The following is a 20,354-nucleotide window of genomic DNA, read 5'->3' on the forward strand; positions in this document are numbered from 1 at the left end:
GGTGGGAGTGAAAGAGGGGAACTCTGAAAGTTTTAGCGTCCTCGGTAAAATCCTCATGAAGGAGTAGATGATACATACAGTACATACTATCTCTTCACTATAAATCGACAGTGGTTCATTTGATTTGTACAAATTTTTGTTGATAATTGATAATTATTTTCTGTTGCTCTTGTGGCAACTGCCAGGCAATGGCAACAGGTGTTTCATTCACTGATAAAATTGTCTGTGTCCATGTGGTGCTAGCTGGTAGAGATGGGGTTACAGTTTTGAGTGATGGATGTTTCTTCCGCTTATCATTGGTATGGCATCCTCTCTCCGTCTTTGAGGATAACCACAAAATCTAGCCATCACTGTTGTTTCATAACAGTGTTCTGTAACATTTTCCGAGCAGAAAAGCAAACATTTTGTAGGCCCGATCCACACGTGGGTATTTCGGACAAACCTCGTCAAATTTCTGCCAAACTTCGGGTCTTTCGGCCATTGCTGTAGCATGAAACCATCTTGGTTTCTATTACGACACAAGCACCAAGGACGCATCGACTCGGCAAACTTGTGGAAAATCGAAAATTATTCGCCGTTTGAGTTAAATCGTTCTGCGATGTAATCCGGAGACAGTACTGATATGAGGGTCAACTTGCTGATGCGACGTCACCGCTAATCTGAATAAGAAGATATCGACTATTAATCGCAAATTCACCTACTTTATAAATTGGAAATCAGAAAATGTACATCTATATATTACTAAAATTCTCATCTTGTATGTATGTATGTATGTATGTATGTATGTTACCAGAATAGAGCCAAAACGGTACACGATAGCACAAAAATTTTAGGGCCACCTTACTCACCATTCACCTGCGGTGTGCAGTATCAAGTTTCGTTCAAATCGGGCAACGAAAAAAAAGATTTTAAAAATCAATTCCCGATTCAGTCAAGTACTCTTCGGGAGTATTTGATCAATGCAAACAACCTCAGCGGTATAGTTCGCTGGAGCTATCTTTTTTGTTGTTGTTGAAATGATTTTTTTTTACCAACCGCTGTCACAACGGGAACCCAACGGGTTCACGGGTCATATAGTCATATCTATTATGTAGGGTATGAAGAGATATATTGGCATCGATGTGCTCTGTGTGTTTGGGCTCCCCTTTGAGGTGCTGGCTTAAGATCTTACCGTCTTGAGTTTGAAGCCCTGTCGTGCCGTTGAAAACACAAGGTTGGTTGACTCTGCTTGTCATCTTTCTGAGGTCGGCAAAATGAGTACCAGCTTACTGGTAAACAGGGATGGTACAGCCTCACTTCCGGAAAAATGGACGCAACAAGCAGCCACAGGCTGCATACGAAACAACAACATTCATGTCTCTGTTGGGAGCACACATGACCACTATTGGCCACTCAGCAGCAGATCCTAACAAAGCTTCTACTCCTTACTCTATCTCTCTTCACTGTTAGCTTAAAAATCGTGTTTGATCATCACCAAAAGTGAACGGTTGATTTTTCCACGTTACGTACAGCAGCCTATTTTTTACGATTCTCCATTTAATCCTATATTCATATGCTCATGCTTAGTCAACACATCGGTGCTTTGCAGATCGACACAGTTTTCAACTTTCTCACTGAGTGGATTGTGCAGGTGATGTCCAATAATTTTCATCAGCTCCACCTTGTCTCACAATTAATTAACATCAATGCCAACGTCGATCTTGGCTCATCAACACCACGACTGATTTGGACTACTTCAAGATCAGTCTGAATGACTCTTTGAACGAAGGATGACAGACCTAAGGAAGACTACTACATGAATTGTAGGCAAGCCATCGCCGGCACCCTGAACAAATTCAAAATTCCTTCCTTTACTACTGCTGGGAAGGCAATGGCAAACCACCCAGCATAACCATTGTTTACAGAGCGTCGGTGCTGCCAAATAAGTTTCTTGGCAATGGTGATACTAGGTGGTTTGCCAATGCTTCCCCAGGATATAAACAATACGTATATACTGGTATGTAATAATATGCGTATCACAACAATGAAACACTAAGTATTTTCTCTGTCTTTGGACACACTTTTCAGATGGGATTGTTAGCTTTCCTACTTCATCAGCGCAGAATTATTTCGGCCCTTTCCTGTTCCGGTACATACTCATATATCCAGTGTAAGACTTCACTCAAAGGAAGCCTTGTTCATCAAGCATCTTGCCTCCAAATTACTCTTTCATATGGATGTCATTGACAGGCAATCATCACCACTTAGTGCAGACAATTGTTCGTAAATTTCAACAGGTTTGATGTTTTCTTCGACCACTAAATGAAAAGTGATCATTTTAATCAATTCAAAAAGCCACAAACATATCCATGACTCGATTGAAATGCATTTTGCGGTAAGTCAAGGGAAAGAAAATGCTCTTTTGTATTAAACTCAACATCAAACCATACTATACTCATTGCCACTCAAAAAAAATATATATAAATATGTGACAATATATGACAATATATTAAAATGACTTTTAAAACAAAACCCCATTGGTGATGGTGAATAACTTTTAAAAGGCGCAATCTTCTTTGTGCGAGTAAGTCTCGTGACCGAGATAAGTTACGAACCAACAACGTAACTAACGGCATAACTATGTACTCCCACCGGGAGGAGGGGAACTAATGCAAAGCAATGGTGCAGTCTTTGCAAAACGAACTGGGATGTGTTATTATTTTCTTCTTTTGTCTGTAGAACATGTTTGTGAGGTAGCATCATTTGGAGGAAATGTGCAGCTGTGCCAATGAAGCAACTGGAGAGTTCATAAGACATGATACCTCACGCAGTGTTCAAGTCTATAGTGTCGGACTCCGCTATTCGCAGGGGATACGTTCCTGGAAAATCCCACGAATGGTGAATATGTGAATAGTGGGGAAATTGTTTCAATGGAAAAAGGGGGGATAGGTTCCCGGCGGTTAGTGGTTCACGAAGGTAAATTGAAAAAAAAAAAATCCCATGAAAAACTGTGAATACGCCAATGAAAAACTGCGAAAAATAACCACGAATACGGGAAGCATCGGGCCAAAAATGTCGAAGCAGGTCGCATTTTATAAACCGAAAGTATTCAAATAGGGGTCTGCAAATAGCAAATCCGCAAATAGTGGGGTCTGACAGTACTTTACTTTTCATAAAAATAATTATTTTAAAGATCGTTTAAAAAAACAATGCAGACATTTAGTGTTATGGTCCAGCCTTATACACCACCCTGGTACATCACCCTACATAACACGTCCAAGTACGGCAAAACTGTAGGTTCGTGGAAGTATTATGAAGGCAATTTGTGTTCTACAGTGTTTGAGTATATACCAGCAATTCAATTGAAATCTGCGTTTAAAGAGGTTTAAAGGCGTATAAATTAATTAATTCTGGAATTTACCACCGTTTTAACCAGTTTCCTTTACACCTCCTTATTTAACACATTACATTAGTTCGCCGTGCCTGTTGTTTGTGTCCTTTATGATGTCCTTAAAAAAACAGTAAGTTTCCTGTTTGGAATGATTTTCAATTTTGATCGACTGCCAGGCAGACAGAGTAAAAAATATTATCTCACCCCTCTGTGCATGCACGATCGGGACCAATTCAGAGACAATGTATGGTAAAATGAGAAACTTGTCTTCCTATTCATGTTCAAAATATAACATTCAATTCAAATAAGTTGTTCCTCAATCATAAACTGATTAGATGGATGGACGGATATGAACCAATTGCTTAACCCCACTTTTTGCATTGCAAGCACCAGGTAATGACCCATGTAGGTCGGAATAGGAAAATGCAATTTCATCAGGGTGCTGGCAATATCTCGCCTACTCTTCGTGAAGGATACTGTGGGATCTTTGACATTCACTGACTTATGTTGGCAGATGGGACGCCCAATTTAACATGCATTTGAGGGACAGCGCATGCATTGATGCATCGCCCCTGTCTGCGAAACACCAGGAAGACAGTTCCTAACTAGAGGTGAGTGTGCATACCTGTAGGCTATCCTGCAAGCAGAACTGGGATGTGGGGAATGCTCATGGCTTCGCTGAAATTCCACCTTCAGAAGAGGATTGCTTATTGGAAATTATTTTGTAATGCTCTAGCCACAGGAATGGGCAGATTTCCGACTGTCAATATGCAAAGGTCCCAATAATTTGAAGCTATAATGCAACAATACGACTTACTTACGTGAGTGGGAATGGGATTCCTGCTTCTCACTCACAATGGCAGATATAAAGGTAAACAACTCTCACTTTTTTACACCTGGTTTACAAAATTGCGACATCTTTTGGTTGGTGTGCCATGTAACTGACCTAACCCATCGCCCCCACCAACCTACAATAGTCGATCTAGAGCAGCTCGGATTCTTTCATTCCCTTGAAGCTGCTTCTTGGACTTAGAGGCGTGAAACGCCGCCGATTACAGTCACCGTTTGAGCTAAGCTCTAGTGTAAATGTCAATCGTGGTGCTTAACTCCTCCCGCAAGCGTCTGGACACAAGACAAAAGGCTTCGGCATTAACACCGAAAAACCGTGAGGTCTTTGGTCCACACGTTAAGTAGGCCAGGAATTTCTTTTTAAAGTCAATGAGTTTTCCTTGAACGCGGGGTACTCCTGTGAAAATCCCAGCGCACTCTCTTACTGAGCCATCGTCCAGTTGAGTGCTTCTTCGCTCGGATGAAAAGAGCGACTGTCCACTGATTCTCTCGATCCGTGATCCTGTATGGATAGTGAGCTATCGCAGGGATTCATGACATCTGCAATTTAATGGAACACACAAACCATATTTACTATATGCTGGCCCGTAACTTGCATTACTGGGTGTTGTTATTCATTAATTTTATACAGGCATCAAGGTTCATGGATGAGAAGGGTGTTGGGTCTTATAAACACTTCCTTTACAAGGAAACTAAACACAGGAGGTGGTCATCGGCCCATCCTACCTGTGCCATGACCACACAACAGCAATCCCATCCTCGACAGCAGGTGCATGGTGATAATTATATGGGTAATCCTAAGCAGGGAATTTAAGCAATGATCGTGTCAAAAGACACTGTGGGATATTGATGGGGCCCAGTTTTGTCCTCAGCAGAAGGGTGGCATGCTTCAAAATGTAGCGCTCTCTGCTGGAACTTCACCAGAATGGCGGCTGTGAATTGTCAAACCAACAATAAACATCATTCGAAGCAGATGCTCATCCTTTAACCTCCCTGGATTCTTTCTCCTATTAGTTGTTATGGGGAATTTAGATGGTTATGGGAGGTGGTTTAGACTCAGTGGTCTGGAATACTTTTCTCAGTGGTCATTTTTCCTTGTTTTCTGCCCACTCTAATAAAAGTTTCTCCTTTCCATTAAAACATCGTACAAGGTCTAGGGTTCATTGAAGAGCAAGATAATAGAAGATAGATAGAAGACGATCAGACTGACAGCGAGAAAGTGGGGAACAGGCAGACAGAGAACAATCAGCTAGTTTAATAAATGGGAAAGGAGGGAGGATTGTGGGTTAATCAGTTAGTGACCATTTTTCTCTCTGGAGATTGTTGGGAATTAATTGTAAACCGAGTATATGGGATAAGACTTGAGAAAAGCTGAAAATCAACAAGCCACTTCCAGTACATGTTAGCAAACAGCAGGTCCAGAGCCTTTGAGTTATAGCGAAACACGCTTGTCATGTCTCAGGTGTGTAATTTCCACATAATTATAGAGGGATCTCGGTGAGATGCTGGGGCTCCTGCTCAAAGTGGGAAGGCATGCACCATCACTCACCGTATTTTAAAAAAGTGCTCACGGTGCGTATCTTTCAGGAATGTTTTATTTTATCTCCACCGCTGAAGGTGGATGGAGATTATGTTTTCACCCCTGTTTGTCTGTCTATTTGTTACTTCGCTGAAGTATTTCACCAAGTATGTTGGTCTGTAGCGTCTGTTTGTTTGTTGGTCACCCAATTTTAGTTTTGTACCAATCGTTCTGAAATTTTTTGTGTATGCTGGTGACCAGCCAAGGACAGCAAGGCACATTTTTGGTCAGGATCTGGATGCGGATCCAGATACTAAAACTTTTAAGTGATTCTTCACCATTGAGAGATAGGGCCAAAAACGATAAATGGCACGATATCCCAAAAAGTTACGAATGGATTCAGACATAATTTGGTGGACAAGTTGGGTGTATGAAAATGACAAATCGATTTTGGTGAAGATCTGAATCTAGATCCAGATCCGAGAATTTTTTTTAGTGATTCTTCACCATTGAGAGACACGGGTAAAAACGATATTGCATGATTACTCAAAAAGTTGTGGATGGATTTGGACGAAACCTTGTAGAAAGGTTGATTGTATGACAATAACGAATATATTCAGTTTTCGTGAAGATCCAAATATGGAGCCGATACAAGAATTGTTTCAATTTTTAACTGATTCTTCAGCATTGAGAGATGGAATCAAAAACTATTATAGACACTGTATAGCATGATATCTCAAAAAGTTGTGGACGAGTTGTTACAAAACTAGGTGGGTGAATTGGTTAGGTTACAAGAACAAGCCAATTCGATTTTGGTTCAGATCCAGCCTTTGAGTGGGATAGAAAATGTAAACCGTTCAGCCTGGAGGAGGTAGATGCTCTTCTGAGTGCCATTCTGTTTTGCCAAGTTTCGCTCTCCGAGTGATTTTTACTTGGCGAAATAATTTTGCCAAGTATGTTGGTCTGTGGCATCTGTCAGACGATTTTTGTTCAAAGCTTTGAAGCAATTGCTCAAAAATATTTTGTGTATGTAGGTGACTGGCCAAGGATAACAACGAGCATTTTTGATCAGGATCTGGATCAGGGTCCGGATACTATACTTTATCAAGTGTTTCTTCACCACTCAGAGATAGGGGCAAAAATGATAAATACTGTAGCATGATATCTCAAAAACGTTGTCAATGGATTCGGACTAAACTTGGTGGACAGGTTGTGTGTCTCACAAGGATGAATCGCTTCGATTTTGGTGATCTGATTCTGGATCCGGATATGAGAATTTTTTCATTTTTCAAGTGATTCTTCACCATTGAGACACGGGGCCAAAAACGATATGTAGCATGATATCCCAAAAAGTTGTGGACGAGGTATGACAAAACTCGGTGGACAAGTTGGATAGGTGACGACAACAAGCCGATTTGATTTTGGTTCAGGTCTGGATCGAGATCCAGCCTAAAGCCCTGTAACACCTTGACGATTTAGCCAGCGTATGGCAACGTATCAAAATTGATCTAAAATGCTGGCGCACGCTGAACTGTTGATGTTTTTTTCAATTTTGGGCGTATATTAACGAGTTGGACGTATGCATAACATATTAGTAACATACACAGAACGTTTCAATAACTTATAGATAACTTATACCAACGAATGCTTAGCGTGTTGGCGGCGTTCATAACTTATGCCCAACGATAGTCTAACTTATGCATAGCGCACGGCAGAGTATCGCCGACGATCACGTGGCATAGCCTATTAAAAGGCTGCCGCTCGACGATTTAAATCATAACCACACTAGACATGCAAGTGTCAACATCACCGTCATGCCGAAGAAAAAAAAAAGAAAAAAAAACCATGGAGTCTGGAACACTGACAGGTTCCTCATGTGAAGCCCATTTTTATAAACCAATTCCCCTAAACGCTGCCAATATGCTATTATACGGTAGCTGTAAGTTAGAAACACGTTCAGTAAGTTCTGTGGTCGTCCGGAAGACGTCAAATATGTCTACATACATCAATATGCGTTGGAGATACATTACACCTAGGTTCAAAACACGTTACTCATAGGTTAGAAATAAGTTTCGGGTACGCTAGACATTACCTCGACGTGTTTTAACTTATGAGTAACTTACAAGTAACGTGTGTCGACGTGTGTCAACGATCGCATAACGTGCCTAAAACTTATAGCCAGCGTATGCGGAACGTGTGAGTCATACGCTGGCATACGTCCAAAAATTTTGAGCATGTTAAAATTTGTCGACGAGCTCGGCGTACTACGATGTATGCCAGCGTACTTCAGCGTACAACTTAATGTATACAGAACTTACCCATAACATATTCGACGTGTGCCAGCATATTCGCCAAATTTTTCATACGTCGGCATTCGCTGGCTAAATCGTCAAGGTGTGACAGGGCCTTTAACAGTGGGATACATAATATAAACAGTTCAACCTGGCAGCTGTATGCGCTCTACCGAGTGCCGTTCTAGTTTTGTAAATATTATTGAGAATTGTGTAAGAGCTAGAGGAGAATGGAAGGGAACAAACTAGAAAGAGGGAAATACCAACAGCTGATAAGAAGTGAGTGAGATCAAGAGGAGGGAAGGACACCTGGAAGGTGAACAAACTGCACACCATCTGAATGAAACAAAGCAAGAAGAGGAAGGAGAAGGCAGGGATGAAACAGCCGACAACTAACACATGAAAAGAGGTGAGGGAGAGGAGGACAAAAATAAATCCCATTGACCTGGAAAAAGGAAATGCTTGGGGATGGGGTCATTTGGGGTAGAAGAGATCATGAATATGGATGGAGAGGACCTGAGGTAGTGATGAACAGCAGTCTTGAAGCCCTATAAGGAAGAAGAGGGGTGAACAGACTGGGGAAGTTAGTTCCACATCCACAGGCAAGAGAGAAGTGGAACAAATGAGTGGAGCTGAAAGTGAGCCTGGATTTTGGGAGTTTAAGAAGAGAATCCCATCTGCTGGCATGTTAGAGAAGGACATCACATGATAGAGAATTTGCATTCCAGAAACCAGCACAGTAGCTTACAAAAGCTTTACAAAATACAAAATGGAAGCCTAATCTTTTTGCTTCTGTTGTTTTGCCCAAAAGCAAGTTCAGTACTGCCAAAGCAACCACACAGCAAGGATTATACTAGGTGATTTGCTTTTCCCCTACCAGTGATTGAGCAGGAATTTGCAATTGAGCCACGGTGCACGCAATTACTCACCTACTCTTCATGAAGGACATCGTGGGATCTTTAAAGTTCACCAACTTTTTTCAGCAGAGGGGAGGCCCAGTCTAACATCCATCTGTAGTATGACACATGTTGATGAATCAGCCTGCCTGCAAAAAAGAGGGTGATAGTTTGTAGCCGTACCAAGATTTGAACCAGGTAAGACAGCTCATCGGTAAGTGTGGATACCTATATGCCATCCTGCCAGCCAGAGACCTCATAAAAAGGAAGTAAAAAACATTATTTTTGGATGCCTCACTTGGTGCTGCTACTTATTATTTCTTTAATTTTTGGTATTGTGAGCCATCCCTATATCTAAAAAAAACTAGAAGAGCACATTTTTTGACATCACGTCACCAAATATCGTCTGGCTGCCAGAGCATGTGGCTCATCCGGTTGGAATTTGAAACATGTATTCCCCATGATGACTATATCATAACTGTGACGTTTCACGTCGATTGATGAAGCGGTTCAAAAGAAAGAATATTGGTTCATGAGCGCCAGCCAGATTGACCACTATATTCGTTATGTCTGTGTGTCTGTCTGTCTGTGTGTCTGTCTGTCTGTCTGTCTATCCAGAGCATAACTCCGTGGACTTTGATCCGATCTTGATGAAACTTGGTTATGAATTCGATATCAATGTCTAGTTGTGTTTTCCTGGATGAGGGCGTTTTGTGATCACAAAATACACATTTTTGCGTATGTCTGTCTGACCAGGGCCGGGTTTAGACATGTGGTGGCCCCTGGGCAGCCTTCAGTAGTGGAGGCCTACGCTACCTTAGAATACTAAAAAGGTGACAAGACATATTTACAGTTATCGATAAAGTATATTTTTCAAGAACAAAGAATCTGAACTTCTATATAAAATAGAGAATGAGATAAGATGAATATCTTATATCTGTTATAGATGAATATCTTATATCTGTTCCACTAGCTACCAGCTACCATTCAGGCACTCACAAATACATTTTTCCTAACAATTTTTTTTTTCATGAAATATGTGGAGGCCCTCTGGTTGTGAAGGCCCCTGGGCCCAGCTTGCCCATGCCTAAATCCGGCCTGTGTCTGACATCAATGTATTCAGTCGTTACTTATGCAATATCAACCAATTAAGCTTGCCAAGAGAACTACGGGTCATACAGAAAAGGTTGTAGCGACTTAATTTGCCCTCACCAGGAATTCTGAAGGTGGTGCGATGCAAATTATTTTTGTAAATGGATACCGAGTGGCGCCGTTCCAGGTGGCGCTAAGAAAGAGTATTACGAGTGACACTGCAGAACCTTCAAATGTATCACGATTCACGAGTAAGAGGACTCCATGTTATTTTCACACTCGCTTAACCGATGTTGCCTTAGCCTCGATTGCAAAAAAAAAATCCCGTTGTATTGCCTTTTCTGCATTGGAAAGGTGTATATACATTAGCTTTAGCGTCGTTCCACCTTATCCTGACATTTTTCCAAGGATATCTCTCTATAATTCCAGCAGTGTGTGTGTGTGTGTGTGTGTGTGTGTGTGTGTGTGTGTGTGTGTGTGTGTGTGTGTGTGTGTGTGTGTGTGTGTGTGTGTGTGTGTGTGTGTGTGTGTGTGTGTGTCTGTCTGTGACTGCTCTTTCTCGACAACCACCGGTCCGATCTAATTGAAACTTGCCAGATATACTGCTGGTGACCTGAGTATGTGCCTTTTCAAGGTTTGATATTAATCGGACAAGTGGTTCCCAAGTTATGGCCGTTTATTTACCAAACCAATGACAGGACACGTTGCTGCGTAGGCATGGCCGTTGGGGAAGAGATCCTCAGTTGCCAATGACAGGACACGTTGCTTGGCGATTTGCACCCACAGTATCTATCTTCTATCTATAATTCCAGCAATCTCTGTTTGTTTGCCTTTTCAAGGTTTGAAATTAATCGGACAAGTGGTTCCCAAGTTATGGCCAAGTTGGAGCGCGTTCCCCATTACGGGTTACAACGTACGGACTTCCGGATCGTGATGACTTACTGTATTCGAATAATTTCTCAATTTCTTATGCGCATTTATAGATAAACACAATGCCCCAATCCAGTCGTCGTTTACGAGAGCAAAGGAATGGCCTGTGTGGTTGTTTGAAAGTTGTTATTTTTTTATTTTGTTTTGCACGAATGGCCACGCATGTACGGGCATGCGAGAGGGAAGGAACGGCCTATGTGGTTGTTGTTTCTGGCACGCAGTTTGAAATTTTTTTTTGCACTTACGGCCACACACGTACGGGCATGCACTAGTCTCAGAATAATGACAAGAGCATATTCACAACAATATTAACATTAATGTGTATGCCTGGTGTTGGCTTAATGGTGAGGGTGGTGGGCTTGGAATCCGAGGATCCAAAGTTCAAATCCCACTTTGCTGTTGAATTAATATCAGATGGGGTTGACTCTGCATGTCATCTTTCTGAGGTTGGCAAAATGAGTACCAGCTTGCTGGAATCCCATGTTGGAGTGTCGACCCGTCCAGGATTGTGCCCAATAGCCAAGGAGACTGCTTCAGCAGCACCAACACTCTGCAGAGTGTGGTCATAATGGATGGATGGATTACCGTATTACAAAATAATATTAACAATAATAATAGGACAATAATTGGCAGGAATAAAATAATAATGTGATGCCCCACAGGCTGCTCTCGTAGATAGTGTTGTGGTTCTGCAAAACTGCATGCCACTGAGGCAATGGCACCCAACATACAGTGATCCCCGGGCAGTTATTTCATTAGTATTCGTGTAGTTAGTCCTTCCCTCATGTTTTGTGAATAAATGGGTTGAACTGTGTTGCTTGGCACTCGTAGTTAGGTCTAATAAATATCTCTTTGATCCGTACTCTGACCTCCACTCAAACCCTTTGCTTTTAGCCACAACAAAACAACAAGCATGCAAGCACACACGCCATTCAACAGACAATTTGTTTAATACGTACACCGTGATGCTTCATGTGGCTCGGATCGTCCCGTTGCACATGAGACAACCTTCCTCAGGAATTTGCGTGCCATTTTCCATTCAAATCTGCACGCTAATTCCCAAGTGGCACCTCACCTTACTCCTTCACCTCACTCACCAAATATCACCACTTTGACAACAAACGCCTCCCGCACACGAGGAAATACTCCCGCACTCCCTCGTACCTCTACATCGCTACAATTCACCACTCGGTTTCGAGCACCGTGCAGTGTCGGCCATTATTCTTGGCACCGTGCGACACACAACCACTCTACAGACGCTTTATTCTCCACCATATCTCACCGGGAACATCCCGGGTGAGCGTCCAGAATAATCACAGCCCTCAGCCAGTCATCAGACCATGGCAAGACCGTAAGCAACGAGGAGGAGTCGCGGGAAGGGCGATCCAGGAATTTGGTTCGGGTCCCGAATGTGCATTGTGGCTCACTAAGGAGCCTGTGGGTAGCGGAGAAAGTCAGCTACCATCCTACATATAAACTACACTCAGGGCACATTCGGGGCCGGGTGCCAGCTCGAGGAGTATGCTTGCCATGTTAAGCGAGGAGCTCAGAACTGTACCAAAGCTGGTTGGCATCTGAGCCAGTTTCTGGTCCAAAAGCCTGGTGGGGCATGGCTTCAGCTGCTGTGGCCCAATGGAGGAGCAGGATTTGGGCCACCGTGCATCACTTTCCAGTCCTGGACCCATCCTTCGCCTGGGGCTTCAAAAAGGGAGCAACGCGGAGCCATTGGGAAAACTTCTTCTTTGAGAACATTATCCGTGTGTGACTGCCATCCTTCGAGAGCATACAGTGGACACTCTGCCATGCTGTCAACATGCCGCCACCACCGCAAAGCCAGATAGTCTCACCACCGGCCACAGACGGCGGACCGGTGTGGAGCGCACATTGCCATGAGTCCGGTGAATAAATAAGGAGGAAATAACGAACCATATCATGAGGTGGGAATACTCATGCGAAGCATCCCATGGAGGTACACACCTTCATCTACAGATCTTTACATGGTTAGGTTAGGGATATTCCTTCTCTTCTCTTTCTCTCTTTCTCTCTTTCTCTCTTTCTCTCTTTCTCTCTTTCTCTCTTTCTCTCTTTCTCTCTTTCTCTCTTTCTCTCTCTCTCTCTCTCTCTCTCTCTCTTTCTCTTTCTCTCTCTTTCTCTCTTATTCTCTCTCTTCCTCTCTCTCTTCCTCTCTTCCTCTCTTCCTCTCTTCCTCTCTTCCTCTCTTCCTCTCTTCCTCTCTTCCTCTCTTCCTCTCTTCCTCTCTTCCTCTCTTCCTCTCTTCCTCTCTTCCTCTCTTCCTCTCTTCCTCTCTTCCTCTCTTCCTCTCTTCCTCTCTTCCTCTCTTCCTCTCTTCCTCTCTTCCTCTCTTCCTCTCTTCCTCTCTTCCTCTCTTCCTCTCTTCCTCTCTTCCTCTCTTCCTCTCTTCCTCTCTTCCTCTCTTCCTCTCTTCCTCTCTTCCTCTCTTCCTCTCTTCCTCTCTTCCTCTCTTCCTCTCTTCCTCTCTTCCTCTCTTCCTCTCTTCCTCTCTTCCTCTCTTCCTCTCTTCCTCTCTTCCTCTCTTCCTCTCTTCCTCTCTTCCTCTCTTCCTCTCTTCCTCTCTTCCTCTCTTCCTTTCTTCCTCTCTCCCTGTCTTCCTCTCTCTCTCTCTTCCTCTCTTCCTCTCTTCCTCTCTTCCTCTCTTCCTCTCTTCCTCTCTTCCTCTCTTCCTCTCTTCCTCTCTTCCTCTCTTCCTCTCTTCCTCTCTTCCTCTCTTCCTCTCTTCCTCTCTTCCTCTCTTCCTCTCTTCCTCTCTTCCTCTCTTCCTCTCTTCCTCTCTTCCTCTCTTCCTCTCTTCCTCTCTTCCTCTCTTCCTCTCTTCCTCTCTTCCTCTCTTCCTCTCTTCCTCTCTTCCTCTCTTCCTCTCTTCCTCTCTTCCTCTCTTTCTCTCTTTCTCTCTTTCTCTCTTTCTCTCTTTCTCTCTTTCTCTCTTTCTCTCTTCCTCTCTTTCTCTCTTCCTCTCTTTATCTCTTCCTCTCTTCCTCTCTTCCTCTCTTTCTCTCTTCCTCTCTTCCTCTCTTTCTCTCTTCCTCTCTTTCTCTCTTCCTCTCTTCCTCTCTTCCTCTCTTTCTCTCTTTCTCTCTTTCTCTCTTTCTCTCTTTCTCTCTTTCTCTCTTTTTCTCTTTGTCTCTCTCTCTCTCTCTCTCTCTCTCTCTCTCTCTCTCTCTCTCTCTCTCTCTCTCTCTCTCTCTCTCTCTCTCTCTCTCTCTCTCTCTCTCTCTCTCTCTCTCTCTCTCTCTCTCTCTCTCTCTCTCTCTCTCTCTCTCTCTCTCTCTCTCTCTCTCTCTCTCTCTCTCTCTCTCTCTCTCTCTCTCTCTCTCTCTCTCTCTCTCTCTCTCTCTCTCTCTCTCTCTCTCTCTCTCTCTCTCTCTCTCTCTCTCTCTCTCTCTCTCTCTCTCTCTCTCTCTCTCTCTCTCTCTCTCTCTCTCTCTCTCTCTCTCTCTCTCTCTCTCCCCCTCTCTCTCTCTCTCTCTCTCTCTCTCTCTCTCTCTCTCTCTCTCTCTCTCTCTCTCTCTCTCTCTCTCTCTCTCTCTCTCTCTCTCTCTCTCTCTCCCCCGCTCTCTCTCTCTCCCCCGCTCTCTCCCCCGCTCTCTCCCCCGCTCTCACCCCTCTCTCACCCCCCTCTCTCTCTCTCCCCCTCTCTCACGCCCCTCTCTCTCTCTCCCCCTTCCCCTCTCTCTTCCCCTCCCCCTCTCTCTCTCTCTCTCTGAAGCATGACTTGGTAATGAAGGCTTGGATTGACTGAGTCAAATTGAGAAGGATTTTGTCATGACAGATCCTTTGGACACCAAACTTGAAATAAGGTCCCATAATGTTTTGCTGCAATCGTCCGGTGCCCTTTCCCTTGTTAAATCGCCCAAGTCATAGCATTTCACTCTGGAGGGATTTTTCCTTCACCTCATTTGAGATTTTCTTGATAAATTCAGCAAAATGTGATCAGCGTTGTCATTTGCCTCGACCAGTTTCAATGCTTCGGGTATGCGATTTCCAAAGCAAAGGATGTTCATCTTGCATACTCATCAACATGCATAACGACGAGGCTTTCCCAAAAGCATTCTTAAAAGTCTCGAGGCACGCTCGCTCGTTCCCCCACACCATGGATTCTTTCCATCCCACCTCTTTTTCTTCTCTTCATGTTGGCAACTATGCGGTCTGCTAGGTCATCAGATATCCTGGGTCTCTCTGTTCAGATATGCATGAGAAACAGCCACAATATTACATTATTGTCCAAGGAATGTTATGTAGCAATTATAATGGTATTGGGCAACGGATACATGCAAACCAGTGATTGCCCACCTGGATCCTAAATTGCAATTGCTTCACTACATTATCCCCCTTTCATCACATGTCTTGAGGAGAGCGTTTTTATGAACAACGGTCTGGCAACAGACAACCTTTCTCCAACGATCTGGATGTTTTGGGTTCTTTGGAAAACATTGTCCTGTCCACATATGAGACACTGCTTCTCAAAGTCGAACAAAGGATGTCCAGACTTGACGTTTCTTCGTGGCGGTGACTGTTGGAGGTATTTCTGACCTCATGGGTTATTGCTCGATATGTGAGTATGAGATACATGTTGAGACTCTGGTGTTATGGATTTGGAGGTTGGGGTCTTCTTCCAGTCTTTGTCTTAGTTCTAAATGCATACATCTCTCATGGCTACGAGTGAATAAATAATTTTCTTTACCCTAGCTGGTCCACCTCTGATAAATGGTCCACATTTCTGGCAATTAAAGAAACAATCTGATGACGGCATTCTACGATGGTGCTCTTCTAGACTTCTTGATACCTGGAAAGAAAAAGTATGGATATCTGATGACTATTTCTCAATCGAGAAAGCACTTTATCGATACACAATGTGGACAAAATGTGAGACTGATATTGCTCATTATTATTTTATTAAAATGACGGGTTGAAATTATTTTATTCTAAACATTCAAGGAGACTGGAAGATATGTTTCATAGCAAGAAAAAGTGTTATTTTAAAACAATACATGTACAGATGTGACCATATTTTCTTTATCTTCCAGGACCTTTCATTTTGACGGTACAGCCTCAGTGTGCTAATGTCTTCTTTATTTATTAGACATCCTACGGACGTAAATGAACACTCGTTTTACTCTGCGTGCGTGACACCTCATGTGCAGAGAATGTCGCCTCCCTGCGACTCATATTTATTGTGTTGAATTGTTATTTAATGCGTCTGTACACCACCCTTGAGGCCCAGTTGCAATCCAGGTCAGGTCAGGTCAGGTATGGGAGCAGGAGCCAGAGCAGCGCATCGCTGTGTCCACTTTCAGCTGGAACTCCATTGCCCTCCGTCTGGCCATCCCCCAGGCAGATGCCTGACCCATCCCCATCTCCTTGAGATGTTGATCAACCTGCTGCAACCATGAGGCATGTGGTCGGCCCATTGGCCTCCTCCACTCACGAGACTCCCTCGCTGAGAGAATCTAGTGAGCAGGATCAGCATCAGGAAAACGAGCCACATATCCATAGAGCTACAGCTGACGCTCACGGACGATACAGGTAACAAATCTCATTTGAATCTCTCTCAGCAAATCTTCGTTGGACACAAAGTCTGTCCATTGATAGCCAAGGATTCTCTGAAGAGACCTGGTACCAAAGGAATTAAGTCGCCATCTCAGATCCCTGGTCAGAGTCCAAGTCTCACATCCGTGGAGCAAGACTGGAAGCACCAAGTACCTGAAGAATTGGACTTTCATCCTCCTGCACAGGTACTGACAGTGCCACACCCTTTGATCCAGTGAATCCATGACTCCCCATGCCCGACCCCGACGTCTTTTGACCTCTGGCTCACAGACAGCAGAGACATGAATATCACTGCCAAGGTAAGCGAATCTCTCCGCGACCTTAACATCCTCGCAATAAACAGGTACAGACAAGACAACAGCATCCAAGATGGCATTGAAAGCCTGGATCTTAGTTTTGACCCAGGAAACCCATAATCCCAGTGGCTCTGACTCCTCATTCAGCACCTCGCGGGCCCCAAAAGGATATCTGGAGTTTCCGCAAAGATGACTGCATCATCTGTGAAAGCAAGGTCAGAGATCTTAGCATTCCCAAACGATGCACCGCAGCTTGATCTCTCTGACATCCTCCCCAAAATCCAGTCCATACAAGCGCTGAAAAGTGTGGGGGCAGGTACCCACCCCTGATGAACTCCAGTATCAGCTGGAAATAAGTCAGGGATGGTATCATCACATCTCACAGCACTGTCAGTACTAGAGTAGAGTTCACACATCCAATTGATCAGTTTTGGTGGCAGCCAATGAAGACCGAGAATCCTCCAGATGGCATCCCGATTCACTGAATCAAACGCAACATAGGCTGCAAGGTTACCCTGCCAAAACTCTCTTCTGTGTTTGGTGAGGACCCGAAGAGCAAGGATACAGTCAATTGTTGACCTCTTTGGTGTAAAGCCTGACTGCTCTGGATGCTGGTGCTCAAGCAAATGGTGGCGAACCCTATCAAGAATTATCTGAGCAATAACCTTGCCTGGTACTGAGAGCAAAGTCACCACTCGGTAGTTGCTGCAGTCCTGGCGATCACCCTTCCCATTCCAGAAAGGGACAACAAGGCCATTCTTTCAGTCAATTGGGATGAGGCCTGTGTTCCAGGCAGAGCACACAACTGCGTGTAATGACATGAGCACAGCAGTTCCACCAACCTTGAGAAGTTCAGCATGGATGCCACAGCTCCCGGGAGCTTCACCCCATTTCAACAGGTTCATTGCAGCCCATGTTTCCAACAAACAAAGGTGGATTACAGTTGATTAGAGGGTCAGCAATAAGAAAAGTAACACCCCTGACATTTAACTCGAGGGCTGGTGGATCAGTCTGGTATAACCACTCAAAGTAACCGCCCAGCGGGCCTTCACTTTGGACTCCTCTGTCAAGAGCCCACCACCCTCTGCTGTAATTGCAATAGACCATGGGACGGGCTTGGAGGAACGCAATGCACGAATTCCCCTGTAAGCAGGATGAGAATCACTTGTCCACAGATGATGCTCTACCCCCTCACAAATTCTTCGTACATAGGCCTCCTTGTCCACCGTTCGCGCACATGCAGTTTTATGCCTCAGCTCTCTGAACAGTTCAGCTCTGCCATTCAGTCTGGCCCTGCGACTCTGGTCAATTGTGTCCAGTGTCTTTTGAGAGACAAAAAATTTATTTGCAGTCCAGTGAGTTCCAAGACATTCACCGGCAACATAAAGGATGGTGGACTTGAAGGCACTCCACAACTCTGCATGATTCTCCAAAACACTCAGACACCCAAATCTCCACGCAGCCTGTTTGCAAACTCTTCAGCAACACTCTCATCCTTGAGCTTGCCAATATCCAGGCTCAGTTGGGATGGTACCATTCTCCTGAATTTAAGCTGCCACTTCACAGTTGCTGCAATAAGCCTGTTGTTGGTATTGAGGAACTGAGCACTCCGGTAGACCCTGCAGTTCTGGATCATCCTCCATCGACCATCAACGGGCACATGATCAATCTCCTTTGCCACACCGCCAGCGTTGGAATACCAAGTCCAGCGATGAGCTTGTGGGCGCTGAAACCATGAACCAGCCACCCTAAGTCCATGACTTCTTGCAAAGTCAAGGAACTTAGTGCTATTCTGGTTCATGGTTCCAAACCCATGGGGACAAACACATGTCTCATAACCATCCCTATCAGTTCCAGTCGATGCATTGAAATCCCCCAAGACGTGAAGAGTATCACGCCCCGAGCACTGATCAACCACAAACTCGAGCGTGGCATAGAATGTGTCCTTCTCAGTAAGATCACTAGCCTCAGTTAGAACATAAACAGAGACCAGGGAAACAACACCCAAAGAGTGACGATTCCTTAATTTGACAAAAACACTCATTGACCGGTGTTACCTCAATTAATTATCATTGGATTCAGCTTATTGAACACAGCTACAGAAACTCCTTGGGCATGTTAACCATCAAAGTGACCAGACCAATAGTAGGTGTAACCACCCACCATGATCTCGCCACAATCCAGTCTCTGAACCTCAGAGAGTGCTGAAATACCAATGTTCAAACGCTTGAGCCCAGACGATGACAGAGACAGGTCATCATCCTCTCTTAGGGATAGGACATTCCAGGCACCCACCCAAAGGGACCATCTTTGGTTAACCCAAGGAGACCGCCGTCTGGTTGACAACACTTCAGCACCACCCCATCACACACTACCGCAATCTGACCCGGGAAGGTTACCCCCTGGTTTTCCTCCTATCATCAAAGAGTAGGGGTCCCGAAGGCTTTGCCACAATCCCCTCATCAGGTGAGCTGTTCTGCGGAGGGCAGCTGCACAGGAGGTACTCCCACGGAGTGGGTTTTCAATTTCGTTTTGCTTTCAGTATGTTTTACAGAATGAATGGTTTTATGGTGGCCGGAGTGCAAATCCTGCCACCAACTTCGTAAATAACTAAGTAACCAAACTGCAGGAGGATGTACACAGACAGAGTTTGGTACTAGATACGAATGGCCATTGGCTCACAAGGAGCTCCTCCACCCTTTTACAGGTTTTGTTTATAACCCTGCTGGGTGTCCATATCATACACCCTCCTCACCAAGAAACTTGCTGGGGGAGACCGTTTAGTCGCCGACAACCCGACCATGAAACAGGTTAGTACAGGTTTACATGGTGCCTGTAGCACGTCACAGATCTAATCTGGCCTGATCTGACAATAAAGGCACCCACCCAAAGAGTGGGGGTCCTGTGGGGGAACGTGTAAGAAGGAGGGGAGGGAGGGTAGGGTGATGGGAGGAAGAGACGATGGAGGGTAAGTTGCAAATTACCATCCACATTTCCAATAGAAGAGATGTAATTACTCTTTAATGGAAAATGTTTTTCAAATGTTTTTTTATCCACAAAAGTCGACCACAGTGAACACACAGGAATGTTAAAAAAATTGGCCTTTAAAACCTGACAAATCATCCTTAGAAAGGGGGGGGGGCGGCAGGCAAATACACAAACACACAGATACGCACTGTTAGTAGATACACCTTGGTAGATCATTATTATTATTATTATTATTATTATTATTAGACATTTTTAGATGCGAGAACATACAATATTCGATAAAAATCGAAAGTATCGCATTGTACTGATTAAAACCTTTAATTTGATACCAAACTTGACTGGTTTGTGCCAAGTTACAGGATTAGCGTAATTATCTTGTATTGGGGAGGGTAGGGCAGGAAAGGCGTGACCAGTGACCAAAAAAAATGGCAATGGGTACCAGGATGGCACCGGTCAGATTAGGCAAGTACACGTGTCCAACGACCACCTCGAGCAAAAAAAAATTGCATTGAGACGCAATGTGACGGTTATGGTAAT

The 20,354-nt window shown here is 44.1% G+C and overlaps 1 long non-coding RNA gene across 1 annotated transcript in view; it reads right to left on the reverse strand.

The window, feature by feature from the left end:
* LOC147024997 (uncharacterized) overlaps positions 1–20,354 on the reverse strand; it is a 78,663-nt gene that overhangs the window by 53,403 nt on the left and 4,906 nt on the right. Inside the window, exons 2-3 of the long non-coding RNA XR_015059291.1 lie at positions 8,959–9,074; positions 4,339–4,759 (exon numbers count right to left, since the gene is read on the reverse strand). This is a non-coding gene — a long non-coding RNA (uncharacterized LOC147024997). The remainder of the gene's footprint in view (positions 1–4,338; positions 4,760–8,958; positions 9,075–20,354) is intronic.

This window comes from Eptatretus burgeri, chromosome 6 (assembly GCF_056783735.1).
Source record: "Eptatretus burgeri isolate ZD-2024b chromosome 6, Ebu_testis_v1, whole genome shotgun sequence".
Lineage (NCBI taxonomy): Eukaryota > Metazoa > Chordata > Myxini > Myxiniformes > Myxinidae > Eptatretus > Eptatretus burgeri.